Source organism: Carya illinoinensis, chromosome 8 (assembly GCF_018687715.1).
Source record: "Carya illinoinensis cultivar Pawnee chromosome 8, C.illinoinensisPawnee_v1, whole genome shotgun sequence".
In the NCBI taxonomy this organism is placed as follows: Eukaryota; Viridiplantae; Streptophyta; class Magnoliopsida; order Fagales; family Juglandaceae; genus Carya; species Carya illinoinensis.
In genome coordinates, this window is record NC_056759.1 from 2,378 (window position 1) to 17,900 (window position 15,523).

At 37.0% G+C, this 15,523-nt stretch overlaps 1 non-coding gene across 1 annotated transcript; it reads right to left on the reverse strand.

Moving 5' to 3' along the window:
- Positions 1-14,772: 14,772 nt before the first annotated feature.
- On the reverse strand, positions 14,773-14,879 carry LOC122274854. Its single transcript, XR_006228394.1, has one exon. It is a non-coding gene; the product is annotated as a small nucleolar RNA R71 (small nucleolar RNA).
- Positions 14,880-15,523: the final 644 nt, after the last annotated feature.

A 15,523-nucleotide genomic window follows, 5' to 3' on the forward strand; every position in this document is an offset into this window, starting at 1 on the left:
AAACCCTAAACCCTAAACCCTAAACCCTAAACCCTAAACCCTAAACCCTAAACCCTAAACCCTAAACCCTAAACCCTAAACCCTAAACCCTAAACCCTAAACCCTAAACCCTAAACCCTAAACCCTAAACCCTAAACCCTAAACCCTAAACCCTAAACCCTAAACCCTAAACCCTAAACCCTAAACCCTAAACCCTAAACCCTAAACCCTAAACCCTAAACCCTAAACCCTAAACCCTAAACCCTAAACCCTAAACCCTAAACCCTAAACCCTAAACCCTAAACCCTAAACCCTAAACCCTAAACCCTAAACCCTAAACCCTAAACCCTAAACCCTAAACCCTAAACCCTAAACCCTAAACCCTAAACCCTAAACCCTAAACCCTAAACCCTAAACCCTAAACCCTAAACCCTAAACCCTAAACCCTAAACCCTAAACCCTAAACCCTAAACCCTAAACCCTAAACCCTAAACCCTAAACCCTAAACCCTAAACCCTAAACCCTAAACCCTAAACCCTAAACCCTAAACCCTAAACCCTAAACCCTAAACCCTAAACCCTAAACCCTAAACCCTAAACCCTAAACCCTAAACCCTAAACCCTAAACCCTAAACCCTAAACCCTAAACCCTAAACCCTAAACCCTAAACCCTAAACCCTAAACCCTAAACCCTAAACCCTAAACCCTAAACCCTAAACCCTAAACCCTAAACCCTAAACCCTAAACCCTAAACCCTAAACCCTAAACCCTAAACCCTAAACCCTAAACCCTAAACCCTAAACCCTAAACCCTAAACCCTAAAACCCTAAACCCTAAACCCTAAACCCTAAACCCTAAACCCTAAACCCTAAACCCTAAACCCTAAACCCTAAACCCTAAACCCTAAAACCCTAAACCCTAAACCCTAAACCCTAAACCCTAAACCCTAAACCCTAAACCCTAAACCCTAAACCCTAAAACCCTAAAACCCTAAACCCTAAACCCTAAACCCTAAAACCCTAAACCCTAAACCCTAAACCCTAAACCCTAAAACCCTAAACCCTAAACCCTAAACCCTAAACCCTAAAACCCTAAACCCTAAAACCCTAAACCCTAAAACCCTTAAACCCTAAACCCTTAAACCCTAAACCCTTAAACCCTAAACCCCTAAACCCTAATTCCTAAACCCTAAAACCTAAGGCTAATTTAATCGTATAACTTATTCGAACTACATGCATTTATTGCAAACCTAAATGTATCACAACTATTATCGTCCATCTTAAACATCGTATTCGCACCAAATATGGTTTATGGGAGAGAGGAAGTTTTGCTTATTGTTTTTTAGCCCTAGAGGTTTTTGTCTCTGTCATGCTTGAAAAACGATAAATTTAGTATGGGATCAACAGAATATTCTTGGTCTAGTCTATTTAGTTAAATCATGTCTCTGCCACCCGCTGTTTGCAAATGCTGGACCATAACCTACCAAGAGGTGTGCAGACTGCAAATATGATATTTAAGAAATTGTCTACTTTATTCTCATGAAATCTTCGTGCTATTGCTACTTATTGCCCTCCAATATAAAGAAAATGAAAACAGTTGGATTGGACTATTGGCAGGAAAGCTGAACCGAGGACTCTCTGTCATTGGCAGCTAAAAATTGCGAAAAGAAGGAAAGGAACTAACTGATGATGAGTTTTTTCTTGCGTGTGCGCCAGGCTGTTGCATTGAATGGGTATGACTACAACCTACCTCTTTGCTCTTTTGGTTGATCCTAATTGAATCCACCCATGGAAATTACCATATATACCATTTAATTCTTTCACATTTTTTCATCAAAATTTTTCCCCATCTTAACAATATTGAGCCTTGCAGCTTCAAGCATATTTTCGTGTTCTTGACGATATCACAGACAATATCCCAGAAGATGCTGTTAAGCGTCGTGGTCAACCCTCTTGGTTTAAGCAACCCAAGGTGTGAACTTTTAGTAAGGATAAGTGAATACTTTCCTTCTTACTAAAAAATGTGTGTTGATGTTTTTTCCCAACTTCTGTAAATTATATTATTCTTAGGTATGTTTGATTGCTGAAAATGATGGCACAATTCTCCACAACCACATCACAAGAATTCTCAAAAAACATTTTAGAGAAAAGCCTTATTACTTGGATCTGCTGGATTTATTTAATGAGGTGGGATTATCATTCCATATATTGTAAAGCACAAGTACCAGTGAGTGTTCATTATAACCAAAGACAAATCTTGACATTATTTACATGCGTACAGATGGAATTCCAGACCGCGTTAGGGAAAATGACAGATTTAATTACCAATATACTTGTAGGAGAGAAAGGTCTATCTACTAAGTTCTCACTGCCTCTGTAAGTAACAATTTGGGATGGTAGTGGTTTCTTCTATACAATTTAACTTCCAACATTATCAGTTCCCTTTTGTGTTTCTATAATTTAGATATTTGAGTTGTCATGCAGCCACCTACGCATTGTTCAGTACTACAAAATCACTTATTATTTACCGTACCTTTTAGTGAGTAGTTTTCACATTTATCTTCGTATGTCTCGTTTCTTAGTCTTATTAATATATATTTATCTCTGTATGGAGCCCATTTCGAGAGGTTTTTCATTAAATCCCATTCAAATGGACTCGCAACTGGTGATTCTTTGAAGTAAATCTGAAATATCTGTTGACAGTACTATTCCACATTAGGTATGAAAGTCCACAAGAAAGGCCCACAAGGCCCATAGAAGATTTCGGCCACTAAGGGCCTAGGGGTTAAGGAAAAACCCTAATTAGAATTTTTGCATAGGAGGTGTCTACTTGGAATAGGAAAAAAGCTTTTAGTATTCCCTAGAAACTCCCATCATTAGGAACCTAGGGAATAAGCACCTTGGTTAGTACATCGGTGCCACTTGACAAACATGCTTGAAGGTTTCTTGGAGAAGCTAAGAAGATAAAAAAAAAAAAAAAAAAAAAAAAAAAAAAAAAAAAAAAGGATGTAGGTTCGGCACACACCTAGGGCACACCCACATTTCACCAACCCACATGCCATACGTCTCACATGCATACCTCACATCTAGATACATTGAACTTGAATGTAAAAATGGATGAGAAAATGAAGAGACATGGTTTTGGTAACAACATGTGATAACCCAAGCTTGGCTGAGTATGGTTCAAGAGAATAACTTATAACCGGTGTCTCCTACCATGAGTGAAAATTGGATACCAATAGCAACGTGCCACGTAAGGAGTTGATGAAGTTGTTACCTCTCTGCGTTGCAAGGGATCCGTTCCCCGTTCCCCCATCTTTCTCTTCTCTCTTTCTCCCGATGAGTTTGGTTTGCAGAAATCACTCTCTCTCCTTCCATATCTCTCCTTCTCGAGTCTCTCCTTCCTTCTTCACGAAAACCTTAACCCGAACCCACGAAAACAAACTCGAAGTCACGAGTCCACCAATCTGGCTGGAAGCATGTGTACGAACCCTGTCGTAAGGATGATGCTGGCAGCGAATGTCTTGGCGAATATGATGAGATTGCTGTCAGTTCGAAGGAAGCGGTTGTTCTTTCCAACGATGGGGATGGAGATTCCGATGGATCCAGTGATGAGGATCGACGCAACAATGATGATTTTGAGGACAAGTGCAACCGGTTCGTCTCAGCAACTCCCTAAATTGGCACCTCTACAGCTCGTACTGGCCATGATTTCCGACATCATGGGGAAGTTTGAATCTTTGTTCTGTCCAAAATCAAAGAATGCCTGAATTTTAAAAACAATCAAAATACAAACCATTTTTCCATTTAAGGTTGAAATTGTTTGGTCGCAGGGAAAACGCAAAATTAAAATAAATAAATAAATAAATAAATAAAGGAAATAAAAACGGATAAAAGGATAATTTTCATGTACAACAAGAAGTTAAGAACACCAACAACAATTGAATTTTGTATAGTTTTAGACTAAAATGGCACACGATTGTTGCATGCCACTTAAACTAAATTTGAATAGAGAAAAAATGAAATGGGTCTCAAATAACAAACCTCAATGAAAGTTATTGGAAGAAATGGAGAAACCTGAGAGAGGGTGTTAGAAAATAACACTCGTATATACGGAAAGGGCCTGGCTTATCCTGCTAAACACAAATCTGAAAATTTTTATATAGAAAAGTGGAGTTTGGAGATATGATGTGTCCTAGTACCTTCCTTTGGTCCTGATCCACGCATGCAAGATATTCACACTTTGAAGGAGTTTCAGCGCTTGCCACGCATGGAAGATGTTCACAAAAGGACCAAAGGAATTTTTACCCCAAAAAGATGAGTTTTAATTTCAGTGGGTTTTCTTCAAATGAGAAATATGGAAGGAGAGAGAGATTTCTGCAAAAACTTATCAGGAGAGAGAGAGAGAGAGAGAGAGAGAGAGAGAGAGAGGGGGGGAAGGATCCCCTGCAGCGCAATCTCTACCTATGTCATCCCAATCCCTTATGTGGCAACTTTTTATTGGTCTCTGATTTTCATCCCTTTTAGGTGGCACCGACCCGAAGCGTTTCTGATGGTTCATAAGTTATTTTAGTTGCTATAGCATTTTATGGGCTTTAGTATTTTTATTTAAAGGGAAGGTCTTAGAATTTAGGTTGTGCAACATGAGCCCAAGTAAAGCTAGCCTTAGAAAGCCTTGTGAGTTTCGGTCCCTATAAGGAAACCTAAGCCCAATGGCCCAAAACCCATGACCTAAACCCTTGCCACTAGTGCCATGTGTCATACATGTGAGGCACTATATATCTAGTCGTGATAATGGACTAAGAGGGAGAGGGAGAGAGAGAGAGAGAGAGAGAGAGAGAGAGAGAGAGAGAGAGAGAGAGAGAGAGAGAAGTGTGGCGAAGTCAATGGATGGCTTGCATGCCTACACCTCATTTTTTTGTCTAAAATTCATGTTTCAAGGTAGATGCTCTTGGAAAGCGAGTTTAAGGAAGACAAAAGAGGTTTTTTCAAGTGATTTGCATGGCGAAACCGAAAGGACACAAGGGGATTTCAAAAATTTACCCTACACTCAAGATATCTCTAGTTTTTGCCATGTGTCAACTATGCGATAAGCTTCTAGAAGAAAAGATGAAGAGCCAATGCACAAAAATTACTCTTGTACCCCTAGGGTTTCAACCACCACAATGCCACATGTCATGTTTTGAGTTTTTTGAGAAGTATAAGGAAGTGGGAGGGCCACCTAGGGAACATGCATAGGAATAAGAAGTTTCTTGCTTAAGGAAAAGGAATAAACATGCATGGGAAAAAGGAAAAGACACATGGCAAAAGGGAATGATGCATGGGGAACACACACCCACACCCTACATGCCACTTGCCACTTGGCAAGCATGCACAAGTCTACAAGGATCAAGCCTAGGGTTAGGATTTATCAAATGACAATTTTGACCTAGAGATTCATTGAATCTGGACCATTTGGAGGGGCATGCCCAAGGAGCCTCTTATGATTTCAAATTTGGCAAGAAAACCATGCTAATTGTCACATATGCAGAGGATCTTTTGGACTTTCCAAGGAGAGGCAAGGATGAAAAAGAAAGATGAGATTCGACACATGGCGCCCATACAAGGATATTTTTAGATTTCCAAGGACCCATGCCACTTGGCAAGATTATTCTTTTCAAGAACACTTTTATGATTTGTGCTCCCGATAGCCTCGCCTAGGTGCCACTTGTCTCACATGCATTAGCCAAAGCATCACTTGTCCCACATGCATCAGCCAAGGCACCACTTGTCCCACATGCATCAACCAAGACGCCGCTTGTCCCACATGCATCAGCAAGCACCACTTGTCCTAGAAGCACCAGCTACGCCACTTGCCCTTCATGCAAAGGGTTACTAGCAACCAATGGGATTTTGTTGGAGAGCTCTACTTAAACTGGGAGGAGCTACATGCCCAATGGCTTTTCTCTTTTGCCTTTTTCATATTTTTCACGCTCTCACTCTTTCCACACTCTCTTACACTACCACTTGGAGATTTTATCCACTTTTTCACACTTTCTTTCCAACCAAACAAGGGAAGCTTTACTCAATGAGGGATTTTCAACATTAGTAAGATGGAGACACGGTGAGGACTCAATTTTCCTTGATTTTCTTCACACAAAACACATTTTCAACTCAAATAAGAGATGGGGATCTCTAAAGAGTTCAAAAATGATGAAGCACACATGATTTCAACACTTATTCATGGGAAACCAAATAGGGTTTCCTAGAAATGGTCTAAGCTGAATGGTTGAGGGCACAAATCCTCCTTGTATTTGGCCAACCACTTGCTTTTTCACTCTATTTCGAGATATGAATAAGAACATGAGGAAAATAAGGGGTTTCTTGACTCAAAACACTAGAGGCCGAATGCTTTAGTTTTGTTTAAGCCCTAATGGAAACCATAGAAACGCCACACACTCAAGAATCATGGATTAGGGTTTTTAGAACCCTCATTCCAACTAGTTACACTTTGATTTACAACTAGCTATTCGTTTCTTTATATGGAGTTTTGTAAGTATACACTCAACTTGCTCTTGGTTAATACTTGCATATATTTGTGTAAATCATTTTATTGTTATTATTGTTTTGATTGCTATTCTTGTTTGTTGCTTGAATACTTTTACACGAACTTAGAATATTTATATGGAAGGATTTGTACGATTTGGTTCATGATAGAAATGGCAAGAAAATTCTTTGCATGTTTCGGTTTTAAGGAAAACAATGGTGTTAATTTGTAATATTTGATGATTCGGCTATACCATGTGTTAAAGGTTTTGGATCTTGACCAAATGCAATGATTTCATACTTTACTCTGTTATGCTTTAACTTTCAAGTAATATGTTTAAAGTTTGGAGCATGATTAAGTGATGATTTTTCCATATTTTTGCACCTATATGTTTCGACCAAGGCTTAATTTCATAGTTCCATGTATGTATTTTGATATCCCATGTGTTCTATGTTATTATGCCATGAATCAAGCATGTTATGCTTAGTTATTTCATGCACGGCATTTCATGTGTCATATGTCATGTATAAGACGTATATCTTAAGTCTCATGTCATATGCATTTGAAAGAAGTATTTTACAAAAGTGTTTTCAAGGAAAAGAGTCAAAAAGTTTTATCACGACCGCAAATATTAAAACAGGGGATTGTCTTAGTGAAATTCCTCTATCCACTCTAGAGTTCTTAAGATTAGAGTGGTAAACCCTAGGTCAACAAAGAACCGTCGGTGTGCCTCAAATAGATTCTTTTTAAAGGATGCTAGAGCAAGGTAGCACCTAACGCTAGTGGGTGCCACACAGTGAAGATAAAGTAAGAGAACTGCCATAAAAGAAAATGTTTATGATAAGACATAGTCACCTCGATAAAAGAGGTCGATGGTTGATGCTGTAACTAGCAGGAACACGCGGTGCATATAGGAGCCGTGATGTATCCACATATATTATAAGAACAAGGCAATGTGCCTACATGATATGAAAATGATCACATGATGTGAATCATGTGATATTAGGACTGTTCATCCGAGTTCCAATCCGGGAACCTGGGTACACCAGGACCGGAACCCGGGTCTCAAATCCAGGCCGAAACCCGGCCCGGGTTAATCTAGGTCAGATCCTGTCCAAAGCCCGGTTGTATCCAGGTTTTAAAAAACCTGGATTCCAGTATCCGGGTTGAATTTCTTACAAAAACCTATAATTACCTATATTATTAAATTTCTTTTAAAAGCATTTTATTTTTATCTTAAAGCCTATTATTACAAAGTTTTCAAGAAAAAATGGGTTCAAAGCATATTCCTTCATATATAAAAGTAATTATTATTTTTAACTAAATGCATCTGAAAAAAATAAATTTATTATCAATCATGTAAATGCATGCAAAAAAAAATGCAATCACTACATATTATATTATTTGGTATTTTTTATACATTACATTACAAAACACAATTACAATATATGAAATTACATATAAAAAATGGATTACATTAAGTCACCAATACATATTACAAAATATATCTGCTTCATACAATCAATGCATTCTTCCATCCATTGTTGGTCCAAGCTTATCTACAAGATGTATTCAACAATGTTCTTGGGCTGCTATATCATAGTTTCCTGTAAAAGATGCAATCATAAGAAGCAAAAAACAGATTAAAATAAACTGCACCTTTATAACCAACTAGTAATTGGGCATTAAAATAAACTTGGACTATAAAATCATATTATCCAAAACAAACAAAAAATGAAGAGGAAGATGAAAATGAAAATTTGATTATGTTTTCCAAGATATTGACACTTCTTCTCCCAAGCAAATGATGAACATGACCTTCTGATATACACATAAATGCCCACTTCCCTAAAACTAATTACAAGCTATAAGTTCAATCAAAATATAAATGTTACTTGAGGCACCAGTATATAGTATCAGATTTAGAAAGAGTGAACACAAATCTCATAACCAAGTCAAAACAATGACAAAATTCATCATTCTAAAATTGATAAAAACTTTATTTAAGAAAACAATCTAAAATTGTAGTAAAACTAAGAATATTGACTTCAATAAAACATTGTACAGGACAAATAGTACATCACCATCCCTGCAAAACATGAACACCAGATGCCCTTTCTCATGTAAGTGAGGTGATATTTATGCCGGCCAGCATATATCTCCATCATGTGCTAAATCTCATTTTGATTTATTGGGTGGATTGTGGTCAATGTGTTTGCATATATAAGTTTTAATGCAAACTAGATCTAGTGGGTGCTAAATACCATATCAATTGTGTTAAAGGATTCCAAACAGCTCCAAGTTTCAATTTGACAAGTACTATCTCTCATGAGATAGGTATACTCTCTCTCTCTCTCTCTCTCTCTCTCTCTCTCTCTCTCTCTCTCTCTCTCTCTCTCTCTCTCTCTCTCTCTATATATATATATATATATATGATAAAGGGTTCAAATTGCATAATTAAGTTATTTAAATGAGTGATTTATTTTATCAAATAAGGATTGAACACTTAATTATGCATCAAATTCTAATATTGAATGTCAAATTAATTGATGCCAATATTTTATACACATAAAGTTCTATATTTGCCTTTGAAAGAATTACATTTTTAATGTACTGCAAGGCATTTATGAAAATATTAAAAGAGAATAAAATCCAGCTGGATGAGGAGTAGGACAGCATATGAAATTAACACAAGATGAAGGGGCATTTCAGAATTTTCATGGGGAGCATCACGCATAGACAGAGGGGCTGCTTCTATTTTATTTATTTTTACTTTACTTTCATTTTTTGGACAGCTGGAGGCTTTTCATTTCCAGGCCTAGGAGTAGAGTAGTTTTGAGTTTTATTTTTCTTTACTTTTCATTTAGACTTTTGGGGCGGCTGTTTTTGTTTTTTTTTTTTCTCTTGCACGTTACTTTTTCATTTAGATGGGAGGTAGCAAGATAGGTTTTGAAGACTTTCTTTTTCGTTTTGCTTTTTGGACTTCACGACTGGAAGGCTTTCGTCCAGGCCTAGGGTAGAGTAGTCGAGAGTTTAATTTTATTTTCCTTACTTTTCGTGGAGGCAAAAGAGGGCGGCTTCAATGCTAGTTCTTTCTTCTTCTTTTCATTTCGTTCGGCACAGCAGAGGCTTGAGATTTGTTTTATTTTTTCGTTGCTTTTAGTTCTTAGTTTTTTTTTGCTTTAGTTCCAGGCCTATTCGGCTGGTTTGCATTTTATTTTCTTGTTAGTTTAATCTCTTTCCAGACCTTAAGGAGCCGGCGGGAGGCTTGGACGCTGGGCTTGTTTTTCATTTCAATTTTATTTTTTTTGTTATCCAATTTTACTTGTTAGTTCTTAGTTGCTGTCGGCTGGTTTCTTTACTTCTATGCATATTTATTATTTCGGCAGTTTATTTCTCTCTTGTTTATTTTACGTCAGTTTTTAATAGACTCACAAATGCTTAGAGAGATTATCCATTTAGAAATGATAGGCTAGATTTTTAGACTTGGGATTCAATGAGTAACCTATGACTGATTTGGGGTGGTTTTTCTTCAATATTATGTGATTTCAATGATTGACTTGGTAGATGATATTTCAGTTTACATCTAGAAAGGATCGAAGTTCTTTGTTCTTGGTTTAGATTAGTTGTAGACGTAAAGGCACAATTAATACGTGAAAAAGTAACAAGACTTTGATGGTTTTCTTTCACTTTTTTTTTACAATTGTTATATAATTTGTCAAGTAGTTTTGTTAGACCAAGAATTGTTGTTCATTGCTATATTATCCGACCATGACTTCTAGGAATAGGATCATGGTTGAGAGAATGTGAAAAGAGAAGTAAATCCATCTCCAAATCAGTGGATGAAAATTGTATCCCAAGTGTTTGTTTTATTGTTTCTTACAAGTTTAATTCATTTGCTACACTTTTTTTTCTAAACTTATTAGTTTTGGTAATTTTAGAAACATAGATTCACATTAATTTTTAACTTTCATAATCGATACATTTTTTTACACAAAGGAAATTTCACGAACGCTTTGATAACTCTTTGTCCCTGTGGAATACGATCCTGGACTCATCCTTGTATTACTTTGACAGCTTCTAAACTTGGAAGACAAAATTATAAGCTGATCAATATATACACACATACACTTGGGTTGGGTTGTAGGAAATTGGGGATTCATCACTCATGAATAAACGTGAAGATTTAAGAAAAGAGGGGTATGTAATTAGCCTAAAGAAAGAGGAAAAAAAAAATGGGATTACATTCTCAAAAGTGCAACCCATTTTAATTAATTACTCTTTAAGTGTTTATTTCCCAACTGGGCAAGTAAACATCATTTCTACTCATAAATATGTTTTTTAGGCAACCTGTTGAGATACAAGGAACCTGTTCTTCAAAGTGCAACAGTACTTCTAGCTATTAATAACTTGAAAAGGAGATCGAAAGGTCTAACTAAACAGGTTAGACCAATGATCTTAAGAGAGAAGGCAAACAGAACAATATATAATTAATATATATAAAAGAAATAGGCAAGCAATTAATTAGCATAAGAGCATGTCTAAGTACTGAGATTATACATATATAATTAGGCCAATCTGTAAATCAAATAGCAACAGCTTATATATAATCAAGTGTAGGCGGGGGCTAGGCCCCTACCCTGGTGCTGGGGTGGTGGGGCGAACATCCCATCTGCCCCGCCTCCCACCTACTTCAAGAATACTAATGCCCCATTGGGTTTAAAATTTATTTTTTTCGATCTAAAAATATTTTTTTAGACCCAAATTATTATATAATTTAAATCGTAAATTAAAATTTATATATAATATTAATTTAAAAACAGATAACATAAAAATTCTGTTATCAATTTTTAAATTTGTTAAACTTGTTCACCAGATTTTAAGTCTCACGTTGCTCAAGTAAGACTCTTGTATGGCGTTGGAGTCCTATATAAGGTTGGCTTGGAGTATCCATGCCATATGCAATCTTATGAACAAGTCTCACACTCTTGTGAACAAATCTAACAAATTGTAATATGTATTTGTATATATATACAATTTGTAAAATATAAATATATATTTATAAATATAAAAATTGAGTGGGGCGAGATGGGAGAAATGCGGGATAGGGTTAGGCCCTGCCCACCCTCGCTAGGGGGGCCAGATGTGGGCTAGTGGCCCCGCCACCCGCCCCGCCACCCGCATCTGGTGGACGGGGTTGAGGCAGCGAGATGCAGAGCCCCGCTGCCCACCCCTACCACATGTCATTCCACTTGTGTCCTACTCTAAGTGCAATGAACCTAGACTTGACATGGGGAAATGGGGGTGAGAGACTTTAGAGTTTTGGTAACCCAAAAGCCCCACATGCCTATCAAGAGTTGCTCACCTACCTTCTGCCACTTGTCACACATTCAGAAGACTTTGTTTGGAGAAAATCACCTGACTTGACACTTGTCACCAACCTAGAGGGCTTTTCAAGGAAGGAAATGATGAGACACATTGGGAAGGCCAAGGATTTCACTGGACTAACACACCCTCACCAAATCATTCATGCTTGCATGCCACTTGTCAAGATTATGTGAGTTCCAAGAAGATCCCATAGGGAAGTGGCACCTAAGGGAGTTTAAAAGGCAAGGGCATGACCCACTAAGTGATGGGGTTTCAGTTTCAAGAGAGAGATGCCAAGTGTCACTCATGCATGACTTTTTAGAAGAGTGAAATGATTGAGAAGTGAATGAGCTGCATGGGATAGGGCGAAAACCTAGTCCCTAGGTTTCGACCAACTCCCACATGCCCTCACACGATGCCACTTGTTAATCACTTTTCAAAACCCTAGAGAGAGAACCGTGGGGAAGAGAAAACATTTGCTTGGGAAATGACACACATGCCCAATGAGTATTCTAGAAGAATCTTAAGAGAATTGGAGGTAAGAAGAAGAGAGAGGGTCAGCTAGGGCAAGAAGTTTGTACACACCACCAATCCACCTGAGGAATCAACCACATGCTACCCTAGATCTAAGAAGAAGCAAGGGTTTTCTTGGGGAGATGAGAGAATTTTTGGCAACCACACACACACGCCTTATCTGCCAAATGGCAAGCACGCACACGTGTAGTTTTCCAAGATTGATTTAGGGCTTGAGTTTGACATTTCTACCACTAAGTTCAATGAACCTAGACACATAGAGAAGGGCATTGATTGTCAAGATATTTTGATTAAAATATCTACCTAAAAGTGAGTTAATTTGAGACTGAACAGTTTTAAAAGTGAGATTAAAAGTTATATTTTGAGGAAAAGGGCCATGCCTTTTAGACTGTAAGTTTAGAAGATAATTTGATATTTACCTATTTGTTCATGGGCTATCAATTTTGTCTTATATAGGTACTAAGGCCCAACCCTACACTAAAGCCCAAGTTCACCAGGTAACGAGACCAACTACTCAGACAAGCCTTGAAAGACCCATTTCATTGTCCCACCCAAACCTACATTGCATCAGATAGTGAGGAGAAGCTGCAGTATCACAAAGGAAAATTTTGAGAATGGGTTTTCTTCTAGAGGGTAGAATCGCAAAATGGAGAGGAGATAGTTACAAGAGAGCAAAAGAGAGATGAAGGGGAGAGGGAATAAGAGAAGCCAAGGCACGATAGTGAGGGGGATCTGTTCAACATCGTTTTTTGGGTTTTTCATTCGTCTTAATTTTCACAATACACTCTATTCTGCTAGTTTCTTGTTAAGGTTTTTGAATCATCTTTCAAGGATAATTTCTACAACTAGGATTACAGGGGATAGGGTTTTTCTTTACTCTTTTCAAAAGTTGTTTGTTGCTACGACACTTAGTTTATACTTGTTGATGTATTTTCATTCACTATTCAATGTCGGTTTTGGAGGGATTGCTTGTTCTTAACCTACTGTAGACTCACGGCACAACAGGATCTTGAAATAATCAAGGATCCATCAACCTAAGAGTCTTGAAATAAAAGAGAACGTCAATATAGTGAGGGGTTTAGTTCTTTCGATGCCTTAATCTGAGTATGAATGTTTGTTTGGATTTAAATGTTAATGTCTTGATTAACTTAGCACAAGCAAATGCACCTAGTGACCAACAACTTGATGGTAGAGGAAACCCTAACCCTGCATCCCTAGTGTTTACTTTCATAATAATTACAATTTTGATTTTTAATCTTTAAACTGCTTTGTGTGTCACTTGCCTTCCCATCTACCCATTTTTCAAGTATTAAAGTTGCAGACCCGGTTTTATGAGAATATTTTTAGAGTAATTACAACCCCTAGTTTCAAATGACAAATCACCAAATCATCCTACATTTTGTATTAATTCAATGCGCATAGCCCACTCTCTTCCCTTAGTAGATTACACCAAACTCACTCAACAAAAGAAAATTTATTTTACCACATTCTTCTTCTCTTTAATTGTTTTTCATTTGAACTTTGCTTTATTGACTATGTTGATATAGTTGTTCATGTGGAAATGACCTTGGACACTCCCTTTGCATTTTAAATCCGCTTTTATACGTGGAAGCATTATTTGGTGAGTATCAAGTTTTTGGTGCCGTTGCCGTGTACAACTACGAAACATAATTTTTCTTACAAAAAATAATAAAAAAGAAAGAAAGAAGTTGTACAAAGAAATCTATGAACCTCTTCACAAATTAGATAACAGTTTTTACTCTTTTTTAATAGATTATGTGACTGTTTGTTTTACTTTTCTTTTTTTTCTTTTTTTTTTCTTTTACACTTGTTCTTAAACTTTCCCTTTGTAGAGAATGCATGTATGTTTGGACTAGAGACCAAACATCATGATTAGTTAGGACTAAATCATTTTCATCTATGGAGTTTGCATCCATATCTTTTGAGTCATCATCTGAGAATCTAAGCAACATGGAGGAAAATGAGCATCATAAAGTCATGAGTCAAAATAGGACATTTAGAGAGTACTTACAGCCTGTTAGGACTAGTCCCCCTTCTTGCATCATTCAAGATTTAAATGTAAACAACTTTAATTTTAAACCTGGGATGATTGTCTTGATCCCTCATTTTCATGAAATGAAATTAAAAAATCCCTACTTGAATATTAAAGAGTTTGAAGAAGTGTGCTCTACATTTATGGATAGGAAATGTACTAAGGAAGTGATAAGGTTGAAACTGTTTCCCTTTTCCATTAAGGATAAAGCTAAAACATGGCTAAACTCTTTAAGGCCTCAGTCCATAGGAACTTGGAAAGAGATGCAGTTGAGTTTCTTAAAAAAAAAAAAAAAATCCCCTTGCATAGAACAAATGCCCTAAAAAAGCAAATTATGAATTTTGAACAAAAGAGAGTGAAACCTTTTATCAATGCTAAGAAAGGTTTAAAGACTTTTTGAATACTTATCCTCATCATGGATATGAACATTGGAGACTCATTAGCTTTTTTTATGAAGGATTGCAACCCAAAATGAAACAGTTTGTTGAAACCATGTGCAATGGTGAGTTCTTTAACAAAGAACCAAAAGAGGCCTTTAAATACTTCGATTATTTAGCTAAGAATGGCCAATCATGGGATATCTCTGATTTTGGGGATAGGTCTGAAAATGTGTGAAGTATAACTGGGGGTGGAAAATATAACCTCAAGGAAGTTAATGATTTGCATGCTCGGATAGCTTTGATTTCCAAGAAATTAGAGTCTCTTGAACTAAAAAATGTTAATGAAATTCATGTCTTACCTTCAAATGCTAATAAATGTGGAATATGTGAGGACCAGGGGCATAGTACCAATGCAAGACCCACTATACCTGCTTTTAAGGAGATATTGTTAGATCAACCTAATGCTGTCAATAAGATTGCTAAGAATATTTTCTAACACTTACAATACAAGTTGGAAAAATCACTCTAATTTCAGTTGGAGAAATGACCAGCAGACCTCCTCTTCCACAGCACTAGCACCTTACATGCCTTATACACCACCTCTAGGACCTTCACAATACCCCAAGCAACCCCATTTTACTTAGAAAAAGAATTGGGAGGAATCCATATAGCAACCATAAATAACC